We start from the raw sequence: 13,838 nt of genomic DNA on the forward strand, positions 1-13,838 counted from the left end.
AAACCTGTGAAACCATTCTATAGAAATATGTTCAGTTATAGATCACGGATATGTATGATCTATAACTGAACATACAACTACCAAGTTTCGTGAATCTGACTTTATTATTTTTCCAAATATTTAAAATTAGCTTTTGGAGTTGTATGGCAGGTACCCGAACCTGCCAAGCAATTCCACTAAAACTTCGCTAATATGTCTGATCTATAATTGGACACACAACTGCCAAGTTTCATGAATCTAACTTTATTACTTTTCCAAATATTTAAAATAAGCTTTTGGACTTGCATGGGAGCCACTCGAACCTGTCAAGCAATTCCACCAAAACTTCAGAAATATCTTTGACCTTTAATTGGACACACAACTGCCAAGTTTCATGAATCTGACTTTATTATTTTTCCAAATATTTAAAATAAGCTTTTGGACTTGTATGGGAGCCACTCGAACCTGCCAAGCAATTCCACCAAAACTTCAGAAATATCTTTGACCTATAATTGGACACACCACTGCCAAGTTTCACGAATCTGTCTTTATTATTTTTCCAAATATTTAAAATTAGCTTTTGGAGTTGTATGGCAGGTACCCGAACCTGCCAAGCAATTCCACTAAAACTTCCCAAATATGTCTGATCTATAATTTCACACACAACTGCCAAGTTTCATGAATTTGACTTTTTTATTTTTTCAAATATTTAAAGTAAGCTTTTGGACTTGTATGGGAGCTACTCGAACCTGTCAAGCAATTCCACCAAAACTTCAGAAATATCTTTGACCTATAATTGGACACACAACTGCCAAGTTTCATGAATCTGACTTTATTATTTTTCCAAATATTTTAAATAAGCTTTTGGACTTGTATGGGAGCTACTCGAACCTGTCAAGCAATTCCACCAAAACTTCAGAAATATCTTTGACCTATAATTGGACACACGACTGCCAAGTTTCATGAATCTGACTTTATTATTTTGCCGAATATAAAAAATTTGCTGTTGGAGTTGTATGGCAGCCACCCGAACCGGTGCAGCTATCTCATTAAAATTTTTAGAGCATATGTAGAATATAATTGGACACATGTATACAAAATTTTATATTTGTACCTTTATTAGTTTTTGAAATAATTAAAATAAACTCTTGGAGTTGTATGGCAGCTACCCGAACCCGTTGTCGGACTTAGTCCAACAACAATAGGATTCGTCCTTGGCGCAAATGAAAAAACTTGTGAAAGTTTGGTGTCGATTGCATTATTCGGTTTTGAGTTATCGTGCGATCGGACGGACGGACGGACGGACGGACATGTCTAAATCAACGCAGAATTTTACGCTGAGCAAGAAACTTGAACTTAAAACGCTGACTCCTTCAAATAGTTACAAACTCCATACCAAAGTTAATATACCCTTTACGAAGTGCAGGGTATAAAAACTGATGCGTTCAGTACATAACCGACCGCAATTTAAATTGTCTAATTTAGTAAAAGTATTCTAAAAGATTATGAAAATGCGTTTTAAACATTTCTTTACAATTTTAAGAACACTAGATAATAAGCTTTTAGTTAACATACCTAAAAAAATGTGAATTTAACTCTTAATAAAGTTTCATTTAGTACAGCCCGAATTATACGAAAAGCTCGTCAGTAGCCTCAGGTAACAACCAGAACTCAAATATTAAATTTGAAATTCCATGAATTCTTTCCGTAGATAGGGTAAAAAAAGTAAAATAGGCCCCCAGATCAGTTTCCAGGTCCACATCTTTATAAAAAATTTACAGATTCACCTTGACATCTAATTTGCAATAATAATCGCAAACCTAGCGCTAATTTAGCTTTTAAAAAGGCTTTAAAAGCAATGTTTACTAAGCGAGATTGTTGCTTTCTAAAAAATATACATTGCTTACAATTTACATTCTGGATCAGAATTTGAGATTTACGATTTACGTCATAGTTATTATTGTTATATAATTTTTTTCTGACAATTCTCATGTGTTGACTTCAAAAAATATTTTTACGGTATAATAAAATGGAAGGAATGCTATTGGCGGATGCAGTTTTAGATTTTGACACGTTTTCAAAATCTAAAATAATTTTAAAAACTTTAAAATAAAGAAAAAAGAAAAGATTGATGATAGCGTCAATATTAAAACTAAAAAAAAGGTATAAGATGAATAGCCAAAGTTGTGAATTTCATGAAAAATGTTGCTGATTATCAGAAAGATGTTTTCTTTAGCCACTTCAAAATGTCTACAAAAATACTTAAAGTAAGAAAATTATCGTTACAAATTATATTGTTTATTTCTAATAGGATATACTATAGTTGAATACGCATATATTTAATATTGGCAGATATTACATGACATGCTAAAATCAATATTACCTGAACCATATTACCTTTCCATTTTTTCAAGCTTCAACAAACCTTAACCGAAGAATGCGAACTAAAAAAATTAATTTGCGCTTAAAGTGCTTCTTTTGAGCTCTCAAAACCTGAAAAATGCATCATGAATCATATGACATTGTAAACATTTTTAGGTTTGTAACTTGGATCTTGTAACTTTGCTTATTTTACGCTTTATTTCCAAATTGAATGTCAAGGTCATTGTTTTAACACTTCGAATTTGAATATTAAATTTTAATGAAATCGGTTGATTATTTCTCTTTATATACGCAAAAATGTATATTTGTGCCGTAGTAAACGTCGAGTTGCTGACGTCTGATTTTTTCCAAAAGTTACGTTCCGTATGGTCCAATAAACCTTATATATGAAATATCAAATAAATCTATTAAATATTTTTTTCAATTTTGATCAAAAATGTAAAACAGTCCCGTTAAAAGGTCCAATTGAGATACACGCGTGCACACATAGACCGACAGACCGGCAAGTTGCTAAAAATAGTTAATTTACACTTCCCTTCTATGGAGCACGGCGTTCGAACCGAAAACTCGATATACAAAATTTATTGCCATCATATAACCTACCTATTGTATACACAAAAATACCTTTACCAACGTTTAACAATTTACTCTTATATCGAAATCATTCTTTATTAATACAGTAGCGCAATTTAACCACCAATGCAATTGATATTTTGTATAAATATTAAAAAAAATAACCAAACAAAAAAATTTGGTGTACCATAAAAAATAAAAGATAGTCGCCAGCGTTCCATTTATGCAAACGTTATTAATTACAGAAGCATCGAAACCGATCAAAATATTGAAGTTTCATGATGATTCGATGTCATTTAGCACGCCATCAAAATGAGAGAAAAAAACACCTGATTTAAATTAAAATTTTATTCATATCAATAGAGATGAAAAGTATATTAGACTGTATACAAAGTATTAGAATATAATTTGTTTTTAAAGCTTTTTATCATATGTGCCGCAGGAAAAACTCTGCAAAAGCCGGCTTTCAACAGTGAGAGCGTGACTTTACTTAGATTGTCAGGTTTTACAGTGTTTATAAATTAAATCCGAAAACAAAAAAAAAAAGAAACCAAAATTCGTTTGCATTATGGAAGTTTTTTTTATTAAGCGACAGACATTAAAAATTGTCTCTTGTAAAAAAAATTTTAAATAAAGTTGGGTCCAACCAATGGTTTCCAATATAGCGCTTTTCCCTTCAACACGTGAAAATACTGCTTTTAAATCAATATATACCTACTACTCTATTAAAATTACTTTCATTCATATACGAAACTATTTCAAGCATTGCATACATTTAGGATGAACGATTTATGCAGTCTTTAAAATAAAGCAAAAATAAATTTAAAGAAGTGTTAATATAATGGTCGATTTGAAGGCTTAATTGCGTGAGTTAAGAAAAATAATTATATTTTTTAGTAGCACGGAATTTACCTCTAGCTTTTTGCGTTTATTGAAATTTTCTTCGAAGGAAATTAGTTTCCAGTCAGGATCTATTTACTATAAAATCCCAGCTTTCTATATTCAGGATTGTAGAAGTTTTGTAAACATGTCCGCAGATAGACGGACGAACGGACAAATTAAAACTAATAAGCATTTATTTCAAATTTTTTTGAAAAAGTTCTAAAAAGGCAAAAACTATAAGAAGAAAGAAAAAAATAAATGAAATTTAAAGAAAAAGATAAAAATTTCAATATAAATGAAAAGTGAAGTACCTTAAGATATAAATAGTTGATATCGCAATTCAGTTTTTATAATTATATTGCCAACATAGAGTTAAAATCGAATAGGTGTTTTAAATTATTCCCTCTACCTTTACTTCCCCATCGATTAAATCTCTTAAAAACAAAAAACGTTTGAATTAGCATAAAACATAATATAAAAATATGAAATTTACCAAGAATTAAAAAATAGGTGTTCAATTATCGATTAAGAATTGATTTTTTTTTTGTAATATAGTCTCGTTTATACTAGTACACGGACTGTAATTACTGAAAACCTTTTTTTCGTCTGGTTACTCGTATGTGGAATAGTTTTTTAATTTAATACTTAATAGCCGTAGATATGAATAAACGACGGACCAGTTTTGGAAAATAAAATTTCTTTGAAGAAGTGCGTTTTTTTTGTACAAAACAATTTATTAAAACAATTGTGTGGTTTTTATCAGCCACACAATTTTGAAAATCTGTAAAAATATTTTATGTACTTTAAACCTTTAAAATTTATATGAAATTAATTATTAAACGGAAATATTTAAAATTCCTTTTTGTTTTAAATTACTTTGTTTGACACAGAAAATATGAATTTCCAAAAATAATTTTTCCCTGTTAGCGGTGGTATTTTTCTAACAATAAATGAAATATTATAATCGTTCTAAATGTCGCATGTCTGGTTTCTACGTAAATTTATTTCCCCAGAGTACTTATACATGGAAAGGTAAAGCTGAATTATTTTTAGGAAGATTTTTGGTCTTTTTGTCGGTGCAATCGTTTTTTTTAATTTCGACTGCAATGGTGTTAATAAAAACTTATTTGTTCTGTTTGAGAATATAGTAAGTAAAGCTTTTCAAGTAAGTTGACGACTAGCAACTTGACAACAGGCCATATTTTTGCATTGTGGCTAAGGAAATAATTTAAAAATTTTTAAAATTTCCATTTAAACTTTATTTCTAAAATTAGATGTATCAGCAACAAGTTTAAAAATTTTCCTAAAATGTATATTATTGACACTTTGACAATCTTCCCACGGCTTTCTAAACGTCAATTGATAAAGTCGCTTTGCATAAAAATTGCTAAATATTATCAGATGTGCATAACGTTGCAGCCAATGTGTATAGCACTGAGGCTAATTATGTGGCGACAGTAACAAATTTTCTTTTTTCGTGCTGTTATATTATGAATTACATTCTTACCGACACAATAAAGATTTGTTAGTGTGATTCCAACATAACTTTTTTTTTTCACCTTTTTAGCACTTTTCCAAAAAATTTTTTGAAAAAAGTGCTTATTAGCTTCACTCTGTCCGTGTGTCTGTTTACAAAACTTCTACACCTTTGAAGATAGAAAGCTGAAATTTAATACGCACATAGATCTTCACTAGAAACTTATTTCCGTAGAACAAAATTTTTACCTATCTCCCTCCCTCTAGAAGTTATACCCCCCCAAAACCCTAAAAATGACCTTTTTTAAATATTTGTTGCAATGAAACCATAAGCATTTTAGAAATTTTGCAAACGCAGAAAGGCAGTGGCTTGCTTCCCTTTGCGCGGTATACTATAGTTCAACTTAAGAAAAACAAAATGGCCGCTCAAATTTACCGTTATTTAAAGTCCTTTTTTTCCAAATTTTTGATGTCGTTTTTCTTCTAGACCCCAGACTGTAGAAGCTTGAAATTTGAGGAGCTTTTAGATATTAATAAATAGTTCATTTTGTTAGAAGAAAATTTTTTTCCATCTCCACCCCCTCTCAAGTTATCACCTCTTGAAATTCGTAAAATTTGAATTTTTGACACCTTATATTTCCGAAACCGCAAGCTTTTCCCAATTTTTATAAACGCAAAAAGCTAACGGTAAATTCCGTGAAATTAAAAATTATTTTTCTTAACTCACACAATTAACCCTTAAAATCGAGCATTATGTTAACCCCTTTTTATATTAATTTTTGCTTTATTTCAAATACTGCATATATGCGTCATCCTAAATATATGCAATCCTAGAAATAGTTTTGTATATGAATGAAAATAATTTTAATAGTGTGATAGCTATACATAGACTGTATTTAAAAGCAGAATTTTCACTTGTTGAAGGGAAAAGTGCTACAATACAAACCATTGGTTTGACCCAACTTTATTATAAATCTACTTTCCTTTTCGATATGTGACCTTACAGGTTTAGGCAACTATATACATATAGAAATATATAAAGTGTTATGTAACGTAATGCATTTACGTTATACTACATACAAAAAATATAAAACATACTACATACATATATTTTAATTTTGTTATTAAAATGTTTAATCAAAGGTCCAACATATATATTAAAGTCGAAAAAAGAAAATTTTAAGAGAATGTTTTAAAAAAATTATAAATGGCTGTTCTTAAAATTTATATGCATTTTAAAAAATTCTTAGTACAAAAGAATCAACTATGCATTTCACAAATTATTACTCTTTTCCTTCAAAAAAATTGAGTCAAATTTTGCGCAGGTATAAAATAAACGATTAACGGAAAGCGTTTACATTCCATTATTCTCAGACGGTGCTACATTTCAACAATTACAAGAATTTCTTCACTTTATTACTAACAAATTCCGCTATAATTTACGAAAAAAAAATATGCTTTTTCATGAAAAGTTAAAGTTTCGTTTGAACTGGTGTTCATATTAATACAGAACGACGAGCATTCAATTCAAGTACATCTGACTTTCTTCAGCAAGTGCTACATGTATGTACCACCAATTTAATAATAAATGCGGTTACAAATCCGCTTATAACGTATGGAATGAAGATACTTGCGTATTGTTATTCTTTAAATATTTCTTCTGATGATTTTCGTTCTTTTTCCTGATTGTAATCTTTGAATGCAAAACATACAAAAATCAATGTAAAATCTTCACATATGGAAGTTTTTACTTTTGGACCCCTGGTATATTTGTTTGTAACAAACATAATGCATATATTATACATGTTAAATTTAAAATTGCTCACTCTGGTATTTCTACCTAAGGGGATATTTTTTTTTTATTTCGCAACCTGGAATAATTGCGCACTCATGTATGAATATCTATTATCAATACCACATATATGAATTTTCTTATAAGATTCAATTTATCTTTAGTTATTTTGTAACCATTTTGACAATATATTATGCAAAATAGTTAGTTTCTTGTTTTTTTGTTTGAATATAATATAATTTATTGAAAATATTCAATAATAACATTATTACAGAAAAATTGAATAAAAACAGAAAGGAAAAAATTGGTTTATTATTTAGTTAACAATTTTTTTCTTTACCCCGAAGCTGTAATAACACATGTTTAGTTGAGTTCAGCGTGTTTTTTCAAATAAGGTTAATATGAAAAAGAAAGATTTATTGAGAAACTTCCAGCACAATCAAATAAAATAAAAAGAACATAAATAGTAAATTAATAATTAACGTAAATTGTAAAAGTAGGCCTGGCCTGGTATAAAATGCAAAAAAATATTTCAAAAAAAAAACATTAGAAGTAAACGTTTGTTTAAGGTGAATTCATTGGTACGTCGCATTAAGACAATCTGCTTTTAAAGACGCCATCATTTCTTTCGTGAAGGTAATTGCCTCGTGTGAAAATGCTGAACTTATTTTTTTTTTTTATATTACTTTGACAAGCTATACAAAAACTATGTAAGATTGTTATGTGAGCAAAACAATCTTAAAAAAACACTATAAAAGTACCATACCAGGTGTATTAAAAAAGTGCCATACAAAAACACCACACCAGGTGCCACTTTGGTCAAAATGGGACAAACATGGCCCATTTTTCTTGTTTAAAATCATTTCGGCCCTACAGCCGATTTTTTTCCGTAATTAGTCATTTTTAGTTCATTTTCCAAAAATTGTAATTTACATACATACATATTATGCTTTGTTACATATCTTTTTTTTAAAATTTTTATATGAAATTTGATTACAAAAATGTGACAAGACCTTAAAGTTAAATTGCAAGGTTGTGATTTAATATTTCTACATAGACCACTTCCATTTTCAATTGTAAAATACCGAAATTATATTTTCAAATATTAACATTTTATTGGAATTTATGTTATTACTTATGTATATAATGTGTATGTTTTGCTAAAGATTTCACTTTAAATTTATACGATTATATTATGCAATAAATATTCTAAAAAATTTCCAGACTTTATACGGCACACCAACAAGGTTTATTTAATTTTTAATTTGAAGTAAAAAAGCTTAAATTTGAATTAAATTTGAAAGTAGACTACAAATATGAAGTGTTTTACCTCTCTGCTTCGCACTAAAATTGAAGTTTATTCAATTTTTTGAGGGAGAAAAAAAAGTTGGGAGAAAATACAGAAATACCGCATGTAAATCGAGCCAATAAATTCACTTTACATCTATTATAATTATAATTGCAGTTTCAATCATATTTAAGTGGAAAAACCTCACATTTCTAAATTTAAATCATTATCAATATTATAAGTTTTGATGACATTGTTAAATAAAAATTCCTTAAATATAAGATTTACCGATTTAAATTTTTATCTGAAGTAAAAATACCTTCAACAAGGTTTTTACCACCACAAGAATGCTGGCAAAGAAAGCGGTGTGAATTATACATCGACAAAAATAGGTAACAACGACATAATTTTCCATAAATATGTCTTTAAGTAAATTTCATTAACTACTTTTAGCGAAATTCTGTTTTTCCTTTTATTTTATAAATTTTATTGGTGACAAAATCAATCAAAATGTTTATAAAAATAAATCAATATTTAGAATATGAAAAAAATATACATAGGCTATTTCTATAATAAAATGTTTTCCTTTCCTGGCTAAAACCGCGATTCCGAAAGAAAACTAGCCATAATTACTTTTTTTTTCAATTGGTAATTCATAACTCTTTATAAATAATAACAAATGAAAAAATAAAAAATTTTTTATTAATTAACATAGAACTTCATTTAAATGACTCAATTTCATCATTTTATATATTACATATTACATTTAAATTGATTTATTTAAAATTTTATTGTCCACCTTATCAACATAATTCGAACTCATGATTTATACAAATCTGACGGCAAATAATCAAGATTAAAAACTTTTCCAAGTAGCTAAATTTTATACATGCATATAATATCATCACAGATATTCTTATATGTACATATGCACGTATGCATACAGCAATAAGCATATTTATAAATATATGTATTTATACAATCTCAAAACATAATCTCATAAAATCAATTTAAACTAATAAAAATTCTAGTTTACTAAACTGCGTAGTGGAAACCACAGTTTTAATTATATTTGAAATCGAAACAGTTTAAAAAATAAAGTATAAGATGTGTTATTTTTGATGTCTGCAAATATCTTAATAAAGATATATTTTGTAATTTTAATTAATACTATTTTGATTTAATTTGGTAAAAAACAAAATCCAGACATTTGTGTTTAAATTTGTGTACAGAAAGCCTCTACTTCTACAAATATTGGAATTATCAAAATAAAATTCAATCTAAAACGTCACATTCTTTTCAATGTGAAACGTCACATTCACAGAATTTTAAGCGGCCTCTGAGAATGAAAAGTAAAATAGGAAGCCACGAAAACTTTTTAGGGGGCAAAATAATTCTCCCCAAAATAATATTTTAAATAGTTAAAAAGAATTAAATAGAAAATAAAAAAAACGAAAGCAATTTTTTGTAGAAATATACTATGGTGCGCCATAACCACACACAGAACAAACTTATACCTACAGCACTAAACGTAAAATATTTAACGTAAGTTCGAGACAATCATTTAAGTACGTGAATTTGATTCAAAAGGCAAGACTTCTTCTACGATTATGTTATACAATAATTTATTCAGAGTCAAAAATTTGAATAATAATTCAGGATAAGAAAATTTGCAGTTAAATATTTTAAATTTACAAAAGTGAGTAAACAAAAAAATGACAGCCAATGTGTTGCACCAACATGGTTTTATAGTGAAATATACACGCACACTCAAAAGTATTTAACAAACTCATGCTTCCACCTCATTCCTCCTGATTCTGATGGATTCCAATCATATAATTGAGTACACGAAGTAATTTTTCTAAACTACATATTATACAAAATTGCTTATTTATATATAAAATTGTAATCTCTTTATTCGTGAAAGTTCAACTTACGTCAATTTTTGTTTTAATTTATAGACTTGCCTGCAAATTCATTAATTTGATAAGCAAATTTTCATTCTTTTTACACCAATAATTGTCGTTTTATAATTGGAATTTTTCAACAAAACTTAGATCGTAAACTTTCAAGTAAAATAATGAAATCTTAAAGTTCTTCTTTTATTTTACACAGAAGCCGTATTCAGGGTCAACCGAATCTAAATTTAAAGGAAAAAAACAATTTTTTTTTTGATTTCATTTAAGATATTTTTTTTTAAAACGATCAAACAGAACTTATTTCAAACCAGGAAATGTTCTAAAATCCCAGAAACAGAAAATATAACAAAAGACAAAAATTTTGGGACAAACTAATGGATCTTAGTAGAAAATTTGTGTTACAAAAAGAAAAAAATTACAAAAAAATATACATATTATGTAAGTAGTTTAACAATTTTAAAATTAAATTGAGAGCAAAAACTCGCAAAACTTTTAGGTTGACTGAAAGAAATTTTTGAGGAATTTGTTTTCCTGGCCTTTTGTTAAGTCAAATTTCTTATAACTTATTTTTATTTTTAGCACTTTTCCAAAAATTTTTTTGAAAAAAGTGCTTATTAGTTTCACTCTGTCCGTCCGTCCGTCCGTCCGTCCGTCCGTCCGTCCGTCCGTCCGTCCGTCCGTCCGTCTGTCCGTGTGTCTGTTTACAAAACTTCTACACCTTTGAAGATAGAAAGCTGAAATTTAATACGTACATAGATCTTCACTAGAAACTTATTTCCGTAGAACAAAATTTTTACCTATCTCCCCCCTTCTAGAAGTTATACCCCCCCAAAACCCTAAAAATGGCCTTCTTTAAATATTTGTTGCAATGAAACCATAAGCATTTTTGAAATTTTGCAAACGCAGAAAGGCAGTGGCTTGCTTCCCCTAGCGTGGTATACTATAGTTAAACTTTAGAAAAACAAAATGGCCGTTCAAATTTACCGTTATCTAAACTCCTTTTTTTCCAAATTTTTGATGTCGTTTTTCTTCTAGACCCCATAATCTAGAACTTTGAAATTTTAGGGGCTTTTAGATATTAACAAATAGTTCATTTTGTTAGAAGAAAATTTTTTTCCATCTCCACCCCCTCTCAAGTTATCACCTCTTGAAATTCGTAAAATTTGAATTTTTGACACCTTATATTTCCGAAACCGCAAGCTTTTTCAAATTTTTATAAACTCAAAAGGCTAACGGTAAATTCTATGAAATTAAAAAATATAATTATTTTTCTTAACTCACACAATTGACCCTTAAAATCGAGCATTATGTTAACCCCTTTTTATATTAATTTTTGCTTTATTTCAAAGACTATGCATATATGCGTCATCCTATGAATGAAAATAATTTTTATAGTGTGATAGGTATACATAGAGTGTTTTTAAAAGCAGAATTTTCACTTGTTGAAGGGAAAAGTGCTACAATACAAACCATTGGTTTGACCCAACTTTATTTACTATTTTTTGACTAGGATTAAAAACACTAAAAAAATTGGTCCTCTCTTGGCATGATAGCAAAAAAAAATCACAAAAACAAAAATTAAAAAAAGAATGACACCCGCCTACACATTCTGTTTTTTTCCCCCTTTTTTTCAAATTCCTCTGTGTTCTGATTAACGTGAACAGAAAACAAACATAAAAATATTACTCAGAGCTAGCAAATTGGTTTAAGCATCGCAACATAATATCGAAATATTAATATTAAAACTAAAGTTCTGTTTGCTGAACTGTATATCGAAAGATATTTCAAATAAATAGTTTTCTTTTTTTAAACAGATTCAGTTTACTAAACGAAAGATAAATTGTTAGGAATCTACAAAATAAGAAAATCTCCAAGCACCAAATTATAAATGTATGTTAGAGAAAATATTTACAACTTCAATAATAATTAATCTTCAGTTTTTAAAGTTATTTAGAATGTTAGATTAAAATTATACGCAAACCAATAATACCAAAAGTGTCAATCCTCGATCCTCGAAAAGTGAATCTAAATTGCATAAATACCTATGGCGTTCTCGAGCAATATTCGGGCAGCAATTTGGTTTTGGTCACAAACTTTTTTTATTTCGATTTCACAACCTTTATACTTGTATTTGTTTATTACAAAATTTTACCAGTATAACTTTTGGCATGAATTTAAATCCTGTTTATAAGAGTTCTGTTTGGGATAAAACTTGAAAAAGCTTTAAAAAGAGAAACAATTATTGTGCTTTTTTTGCGACCATTTTTTTTTCATGTTTGTAATCCAAGTCAAAAAACATTTACAAAAAATTTGATGTGATCAGCACATAACCGACCGCAATGTGTATTGTCTAGTTAAGTGAAAGTGTTACAGAATATTATAAAAATGCTTGTTAAATAGTTTTTTCCAATTTTTAGAGCATTTGTAAGCTTTTAGTTAACATACCTAGAAAAATGTAATTTTGGCTCTTAGTACAGTTTCGTTTTTTGCAACCCGAATTCCCTGAAATGCTCGCCAGTTATTTTCGGTAACAACCAGAACTCATATATTAAATTTCAAGAAATTCCATCGTTCCGTAGATATGGTTAAAAATGTAAAATCGGCCCGCAGATCAGTTTTCGAGCCCTGATCTTTCCAAAAAAATTTATATGTTCATTGTGTTAATACGAAGAATTTAAATATTAAATTTCAATGAAATCGGTTGGTTATTTCTCGTTATATACGCAAAAATTTATATTTGGCCCGTAGTAAACGTCCAGTTGCTGACGCCTAATTTTTCCAAAAGTTACGAAGTTTCGCGGACGGTCGAGCTGAGCTTATATATAAAATTTCAAGTAAATCGGTTGAATATTTTTTTCAAAATGTTCAAAAATGTAAAACAGGCCCGCTAAAAAGTTCAGTTCCCGAGGTGTGATATATACCAAAAGTTGATCAATCCGTGCCATGGTGGAAATAAACTTACATATAAAATTTCATCAAAATCGGTTCAGCTGAACTTGAGATACATGCGTGCACACACAGACCGACAGACAGTAGTTTATTACACTTCCCTACTCTGGAAAAGTGCATTCCCACCGAAAACTCGATATGCAAAATTTGTTGCCATCACATCACCTACCTATTGTTTACACAACACGGTCGGTAAAAATAAACCAGACGTAAAACTTGAAAAAACTTTTAAAAACTTTATAAATATGTGATAAATGTAAAATTTCAAAGTATTTATCAAACATAAACAAATATTATTTGGTTACACTAAAATTTTGATTTTGTGTTATAAAAGTTTGAAACTTAGAAAAAACCAATTGTGAACCCATTTTGGTTATTTTATTTTTAATTGAAAAATTTGGAAAAAAATTCTTGTTGATGAAAATTTTTTTTTTTCGAAAACAAAACCATGTGACATAACCAAGCAAAACTTATGTTTTGACAGCTGTAAGATTTTAAAAGTTTGTAAAACACTTTAAATTTTACTTTTGCAAAACTTGAAAAAACTTTGAACATTGAGAAAATGAAAATGTCATCATTTTCTTTCATTTTTGTTCAA

Source organism: Condylostylus longicornis, unplaced genomic scaffold (assembly GCF_029603195.1).
Source record: "Condylostylus longicornis isolate FDR11 unplaced genomic scaffold, ASM2960319v2 ptg000016l, whole genome shotgun sequence".
Taxonomy (NCBI): Eukaryota; Metazoa; Arthropoda; class Insecta; order Diptera; family Dolichopodidae; genus Condylostylus; species Condylostylus longicornis.